Source organism: Macaca nemestrina, chromosome 17 (assembly GCF_043159975.1).
Source record: "Macaca nemestrina isolate mMacNem1 chromosome 17, mMacNem.hap1, whole genome shotgun sequence".
NCBI lineage: Eukaryota > Metazoa > Chordata > Mammalia > Primates > Cercopithecidae > Macaca > Macaca nemestrina.
In genome coordinates, this window is record NC_092141.1 from 29,233,770 (window position 1) to 29,242,480 (window position 8,711).

The following is an 8,711-nucleotide window of genomic DNA, read 5'->3' on the forward strand; positions in this document are numbered from 1 at the left end:
CCACAGAAATAAGGCTAGCAAAGAGATCCACGAAATACAGATGTAACTCTGTGAGATGAATTAACAGAACACTAAGCAGTTTCTCAGAAAGCTTCTTTCCAGATTTCATCGGAGGATATTTCCTTTTTCACCATAGCCCTCTATGGGCTTCCAAATATCACTTTGCCAATTCCACAAGAACTGTCTCAGCGAAAGGCTTCTAGAGGGGAAAGCTGTAACTCTGTGAGATGATTTCACAGAACACAAAGAAGTTTCTCAGAAAGCTTCTTTCTCTTGGTTATCGGAGGATATTTCCTTTGGCCCTATAGTCTTCAAAGGGAAAGGAAATATCTGTTGTCAGATTCAACAGAAATAAGGCTAGCAAAGAGATCCACGAAATACAGATGTAACTCTGTGAGATGAATTAACAGAACACTAAGCAGTTTCTCAGAAAGCTTCTTTCCAGATTTCATCGGAGGATATTTCCTTTTTCACCATAGCCCTCTATGGGCTTCCAAATATCACTTTGCCAATTCCACAAGAACTGTCTCAGCGAAAGGCTTCTAGAGGGGAAAGCTGTAACTCTGTGAGATGATTTCACAGAACACAAAGAAGTTTCTCAGAAAGCTTCTTCCTCTTGGTTATCGGAGGATATTTCCTTTGGCCCTATAGTCTTCAAAGGGAAAGGAAATATCTGTTGTCAGATTCCACAGAAATAAGGCTAGCAAAGAGATCCACGAAATACAGATGTAACTCGGTGAGATGAATTAACAGAACACTAAGCAGTTTCTCAGAAAGCTTCTTTCCAGATTTCATCGGAGGATATTTCCTTTTTCACCATAGCCCTCTATGGGCTTCCAAATATCACTTTGCCAATTCCACAAGAACTGTCTCAGCGAAAGGCTTCTAGAGGGGAAAGCTGTAACTCTGTGAGATGATTTCACAGAACACAAAGAAGTTTCTCGGAAAGCTTCTTTCTCTTGGTTATCGGAGGATATTGCCTTTGGCCCTATAGTCTTCAAAGGGAAAGGAAATATCTGTTGTCAGATTCCACAGAAATAAGGCTAGCAAAGAGATCCACGAAATACAGATGTAACTCTGTGAGATGAATTATCAGAACACTAAGCAGTTTCTCAGAAAGCTTCTTTCCAGATTTCATCGGAGGATATTTCCTTTTTCACCATAGCCCTCTATGGGCTTCCAAATATCACTTTGCCAATTCCACAAGAACTGTCTTAGCGAAAGGCTTCTTGAGGGGAAAGCTGTAACTCTGTGAGATGATTTCACAGAACACTAAGAAGTTTCTCAGAAATCTTCTTTCTCTTGGTTATTGGAGGATATTTCCTTTGGCCCTATAGTCTTCAAAGGGAAAGGAAATATCTGTTGTCAGATTCCACAGAAATAAGGCTAGCAAAGAGATCCACGAAATACAGATGTAACTCTGTGAGATGAATTAACAGAACACTAAGCAGTTTCTCAGAAAGCTTCTTTCCAGATTTCATCGGAGGATATTTCCTTTTTCACCATAGCCCTCTATGGGCTTCCAAATATCACTTTGCCAATTCCACAAGAACTGTCTCAGCGAAAGGCTTCTAGAGGGGAAAGCTGTAACTCTGTGAGATGATTTCACAGAACACAAAGAAGTTTCTCAGAAAGCTTCTTCCTCTTGGTTATCGGAGGATATTTCCTTTGGCCCTATAGTCTTCAAAGGGAAAGGAAATATCTGTTGTCAGATTCCACAGAAATAAGGCTAGCAAAGAGATCCACGAAATACAGATGTAACTCGGTGAGATGAATTAACAGAACACTAAGCAGTTTCTCAGAAAGCTTCTTTCCAGATTTCATCGGAGGATATTTCCTTTTTCACCATAGCCCTCTATGGGCTTCCAAATATCACTTTGCCAATTCCACAAGAACTGTCTTAGCGAAAGGCTTCTTGAGGGGAAAGCTGTAACTCTGTGAGATGATTTCACAGAACACAAAGAAGTTTCTCAGAAAGCTTCTTTCTCTTTGTTATCGGAGGTTATTTCCTTTGGCCCTATAGTCTTCAAAGGGAAAGGAAATATCTGTTGTCAGATTCCACAGAAATAAGGCTAGCAAAGAGATCCACGAAATACAGATGTAACTCTGTGAGATGAATTAACAGAACACTAAGCAGTTTCTCAGAAAGCTTCTTTCCAGATTTCATCGGAGGATATTTCCTTTTTCACCATAGCCCTCTATGGGCTTCCAAATATCACTTTGCCAATTCCACAAGAACTGTCTTAGCGAAAGGCTTCTAGAGGGGAAAGCTGTAACTCTGTGAGATGATTTCACAGAACACAAAGAAGTTTCTCAGAAAGCTTCTTTCTCTTGGTTATCGGAGGATATTTCCTTTGGCCCTATAGTCTTCAAAGGGAAAGGAAATATCTGTTGTCAGATTCCACAGAAATAAGGCTAGCAAAGAGATCCACGAAATACAGATGTAACTCTGTGAGATGAATTAACAGAACACTAAGCAGTTTCTCAGAAAGCTTCTTTCCAGATTTCAGCGGAGGATATTTCCTTTTTCACCATAGCCCTCTATGGGCTTCCAAATATCACTTTGCCAATTCCACAAGAACTGTCTTAGCGAAAGGCTTCTTGAGGGGAAAGCTGTAACTCTGGGAGATGATTTCACAGAACACAAAGAAGTTTCTCAGAAAGCTACTTTCTCTCTGTTATCGGAGGATAATTCCTTTGGCCCTATAGTCTTCAAAGGGAAAGGAAATATCTGTTCTCAGATTCCAAAGAAATAAGGCTAGCAAAGTGATCCACGAAATACAGATGTAAATCTGTGAGATGAATTAACAGAACACTAAGCAGTTTCTCAGAAAGCTTCTTTCCAGATTTCATCGGAGGATATTTCCTTTTTCAAGATAGCCCTCTATGGGCTTCCAAATATCACTTTGCCAATTCCACAAGAACTGTCTTAGCGAAAGGCTTCTTGAGGGGCAAGCTGTAACTCTGTGAGATGATTTCACAGAACACAAAGAAGTTTCTCAGAAAGATTCTTTCTCTTGGTTATCGGAGGATATTTCCTTTGCCCTATAGTCTTCAAAGGGAAAGGAAATATCTGTTGTCAGATTCCACAGAAATAAGGCTAGCAAAGAGATCCACGAAATACAGATGTAACTCTGTGAGATGAATTAACAGAACACTAAGCAGTTTCTCAGAAAGCTTCTTTCCAGATTTCATCGGAGGATATTTCTTTTTTCACCATAGCCCTCTAAGGGCTGCCAAATATCACTTTGCCAATTCCACAAGAACTGTCTTAGCGAAAGGCTTCTTGAGGGGAAAGCTGTAACTCTGTGAGATGATTTCACAGAACACAAAGAAGTTTCTCAGAAAGCTTCTTTCTCTTTGATATCGGAGGATATTTCCTTTGACCCTATAGTCTTCAAAGGGAAAGGAAATATCTGTTGTCAGATTCCACAGAAATAAGGCTAGCAAAGAGATCCACGAAATACAGATGTAACTCTGTGAGATGAATTAACAGAACACTAAGCAGTTTCTCAGAAAGCTTCTTTCCAGATTTCATCGGAGGAAATTTCCCTTTTCACCATAGCCCTCTATGGGCTTCCAAATATCACTTTGCCAATTCCACAAGAACTGTCTTAGCGAAAGGCCTCTTGAGGGGAAAGCTGTAACTCTGTGAGATGATTTCACAGAACACAAAGAAGTTTCTCAGAAAGCTTCTTTCTCTTTGATATCGGAGGATATTTCCTTTGGCCCTATAGTCTTCAAAGGGAAAGGAAATATCTGTTGTCAGATTCCACAGAAATAAGGCTAGCAAAGAGATCCACGAAATACAGATGTAACTCTGTGAGATGAATTAACAGAACACTAAGCAGTTTCTCAGAAAGCTTCTTTCCAGATTTCATCGGAGGACATTTCCCTTTTCACCATAGCCCTCTATGGGCTTCCAAATATCACTTTGCCAATTCCACAAGAACTGTCTTAGCGAAAGGCTTCTTGAGGGGAAAGCAGTAACTCTGTGAGATGATTTCACAGAACACAAAGAAGTTTCTCAGAAAGCTTCTTTCTCTCTGTTATCGGATGATATTTCCTTTGGCCCTATAGTCTTCAAAGGGAAAGGAAATATCTGTTGTCAGATTCCACAGAAATAAGGCTAGCAAAGAGATCCACGAAATACAGATGTAACTCTGTGAGATGAATTAACAGAACACTAAGCAGTTTCTCAGAAAGCTTCTTTCCAGATTTCATCGGAGGATATTTCCTTTTTCACCATAGCCCTCTATGGGATTCCAAATATCACCTTGCCAATTCCACAAGAACTGTCTTAGCGAAAGGCTTCTTGAGGGGAAAGCTGTAACTCTGTGAGATGATTTCGCAGAACACAAAGAAGTTCCTCAGAAAGCTTCTTTCTCTTTGTTATCGGAGGATATTTCCTTTGGCCCTATAGTCTTCAAAGGGAAAGGAAATATCTGTTGTCAGATTCCTCAGAAATAGGGCCAGCAAAGAGATCCACGAAATACAGATGTAACTCGGTGAGATGAATTAACAGAACACTAAGCAGTTTCTCAGAAAGCTTCTTTCCAGATTTCATCGGAGGATATTTCCTTTTTCACCATAGCCCTCTATGGGCTTCCAAATATCACTTTGCCAATTCCACAAGAACTGTCTTAGCGACAGGCTTCTTGAGGGGAAAGCTGTAACTCTGGGAGATGATTTCACAGAACACAAAGAAGTTTCTCAGAAAGCTTCTTTCTCTTTGTTATCGGAGGTTATTTCCTTTGGCCCTATAGTCTTCAAAGGGAAAGGAAATATCTGTTGTCAGATTCCACAGAAATAAGGCTATCAAAGAGATCCACGAAATACAGATGTAACTCTGTGAGATGAATTAACAGAACACTAAGCAGTTTCTCAGAAAGCTTCTTTCCAGATTTCATCGGAGGATATTTCCTTTTTGACCATAGCCCTCTATGGGCTGCCAAATATCACTTTGCCAATTCCACAAGAACTGTCTTAGCGAAAGGCTTCTTCAGGGGAAAGCTGTAACTCTGTGACATGATTTCACAGAACACAAAGAAGTTTCTCAGAAAGCTTCTTTCTCTTTGTTATCGGAGGATATTTCCTTTGGCCCTGTAGTCTTCAAAGGGAAAGGAAATATCTGTTGTCAGATTCCACAGAAATAGGGATAGCAAGGAGATCCACGAAATACAGATGTAACTCCGTGAGATGAATTAACAGAACACTAAGCAGTTTCCCAGAAAGCTTCTTTCCAAATTTCATCGGAGGATATTTCCTTTGGCCCTATAGTCTTCAAAGGGAAAGGAAATATCTGTTGTCAGATTCCACAGAAATAAGGCTAGCAAAGAGATCCACGAAATACAGATGTAACTCTGTGAGATGAATTAACAGAACACTAAGCAGTTTCTCAGAAAGCTTCTTTCCACATTTCATCGGAGGATATTTCCTTTTTCACCATAGCCCTCTAAGGGCTGCCAAATATCACTTTTCCAATTCCACAAGAACTGTCTTAGTGAAAGGCTTCTTGAGGGGAAAGCTGTAACTCTGTGAGATGATTTCACAGAACACAAAGAAGTTTCTCAGAAAGCCTCTTTCTCTTTGTTATCGGAGGATATTTCCTTTGGCCGTATAGTCTTCAAAGGGAAAGGAAATATCTGTTGTCAGATTCCACAGAAATAAGGCTAGCAAAGAGATCCACGAAATACAGATGTAACTCTGTGAGATGAATTAACAGAACACTAAGCAGTTTCTCAGAAAGCTTCTTTCCAGATTTCATCGGAGGATATTTCCCTTTTCACCATAGCACTATATGGGCTTCCAAATATCACTTTGCCAATTCCACAAGAACTGTCTTAGCGAAAGGCTTCTTGAGGGGAAAGCTGTAACTCTGTGAGATGATTTCACAGAACACAATGAAGTTTCTCAGAAAGCTTCTTTCTCTCTGTTATCGGAGGATATTTCCTTTGGCCCTATAGTCTTCAAAGGGAAAGGAAATATCTGTTGTGAGATTCCACAGAAATAAGGCTAGCAAAGAGATCCACGAAATACAGATGTAACTCTGTGAGATGAATTAACAGAACACTAAGCAGTTTCTCAGAAAGCTTCTTTCCAGATTTCATCGGAGGATATTTCCTTTTTAACCATAGCCCTCTATGGGCTGCCAAATATCACTTTGCCAATTCCACAAGAACTGTCTTAGCGAAAGGCTTCTTGAGGGGAAAGATGTAACGCTGTGAGATGATTTCACAGAACACAAAGAAGTTTCTCAGAAAGCTTCTTTCTCTTGGTTATCGGAGGATATTTCCTTTGGCCCTATAGTCTTCAAAGGGAAAGGAAATATCTGTTGTCAGATTCCACAGAAATAAGGCTAGCAAAGAGATCCACGAAATACAGATGTAACTCTGTGAGATGAATTAACAGAACACTAAGCAGTTTCTCAGAAAGCTTCTTTCCAGATTTCATCGGAGGATATTTCCCTTTTCACCATAGCCCTCTATGGGCTTCCAAATATCACTTTGCCAATTCCACAAGAACTGTCTTAGCGAAAGGCTTCTTGAGGGGAAAGCTGTAACTCTGTGAGATGATTTCACAGAACACAAAGAAGTTTCTCAGAAAGCTTCTTTCTCTCTGTTATTGGAGGATATTTCCTTTGGCCCTATAGTCTTCAAAGGGAAAGGAAATATCTGTTGTCAGATTCCACAGAAATAAGGCTAGCAAAGAGATCCACGAAATACAGATGTAACTCTGTGAGATGAATTAACAGAACACTAAACAGTTTCTCAGAAAGCATCTTTCCAGTTTTCATCGGAGGATATTTCCTTTTTCACCATAGCCCTCTATGGGCTTCCAAATATCACTTTGCCAATTCCACAAGAACTGTCTTAGCGAAAGGCTTCTTGAGGGGAAAGCTGTAACTCTGTGAGATGATTTCACAGAACACAAAGAAGTTTCTCAGAAAGCTTCTTTCTCTCTGTTATTGGAGGATATTTCCTTTGGCCCTATAGTCTTCAAAGGGAAAGGAAATATCTGTTGTCAGATTCCACAGAAATAAGGCTAGCAAAGAGATCCACGAAATACAAATGTAACTCTGTGAGATGAATTAACAGAACACTAAGCAGTTTCTCAGAAAGCTTCTTTCCAGATTTCATCGGAGGATATTTCCTTTTTCACCATAGCCTTCTATGGGCTTCCAAATATCACTTTGCCAATTCCACAAGAACTGTCTTAGCGAAAGGCTTCTTGAGGGAAAAGCTGTAACTCTGTGAGATGATTTCACAGAACACAAAGAAGTTTCTCTGAAAGCTTCTTTCTCTTTGTTATCGGAGGATATTTCCTTTGGCTCTATAGTCTTCAAAGGGAAAGGAAATATCTGTTGTCAGATTCCACAGAAATAAGGCTAGCAAAGAGATCCACGAAATACAGATGTAACTCTGTGAGATGAATTAACAGAACACTAAGCAGTTTCTCAGAGCGCTTCTTTCCAGATTTCATCGGAGGATATCTCCTTTTTCACCATAGCCCTCTATGGGCTTCCAAATATCACTTTGCCAATTCCACAAGAACTGTCTTAGCGAAAGGCTTCTTGAGGAGAAAGCTGTAACTCTGTGAGATGATTTCACAGAACACAAAGAAGTTTCTCAGAAAGCTTCTTTCTCTTTGTTATCGGAGGATATTTCCTTTGGCCCTATAGTCTTCAAAGGGAAAGGAAATATCTGTTCTCAGATTCCACAGAAATAAGGCTAGCAAAGAGATGCACGAAATACAGATGTAACTCTGTGAGATGAATTAACAGAACACTAAGCAGTTTCTCAGAAAGCTTCTTTCCAGATTTCATCGGAGGATATTTCCTTTTTCACCATAGCCCTCTATGGGCTTCCAAATATCACTTTGCCAATTCCACAAGAACTGCCTTAGCGAAAGTCTTCTTGAGGGGAAAGCTGTAACTCTGTGAGATGATTTCACAGAACACAAAGAAGTTTCTCAGAAAGCTTCTTTCTCTTGGTTATCGGAGGATATTTCCTTTGGCCCTATAGTCTTCAAAGGGAAAGGAAATATCTGTTGTCAGATTCCACAGAAATAAGGCTAGCAAAGAGATCCACGAAATACAGATGTAACTCTGTGAGATGAATTAACAGAACACTAAGCAGTTTCTCAGAAAGCTTCTTTCCAGATTTCAGCGGAGGATATTTCCTTTTTCACCATAGCCCTCTATGGGCTTCCAAATATCACTTTGCCAATTCCACAAGAACTGTCTTAGCGAAAGGCTTCTTGAGGGGAAAGCTGTAACTCTGTGAGATGATTTCACAGAACACAAAGAAGTTTCTGAGAAAGCTTCTTTCTCTCTGTTATCGGAGGATAATTCCTTTGGCCCTATAGTCTTCAAAGGGAAAGGAAATATCTGTTCTCAGATTCCACAGAAATAAGGCTAGCAAAGTGATCCACGAAATACAGATGTAACTCTGTGAGATGAATTAACAGAACACTAAGCAGTTTCTCAGAAAGCTTCTTTCCAGATTTCATCGGAGGATATTTCCTTTTTCAAGATAGCCCTCTATGGGCTTCCAAATATCACTTTGCCAATTCCACAAGAACTGTCTTAGCGAAAGGCTTCTTGAGGGGAAAGCTGTAACTCTGTGAGTTGATTTCACAGAACACAAAGAAGTTTCTCAGAAAGCTTCTTTCTCTTGGTTATCGGAGGATATTTCCTTTGCCCTATAGTC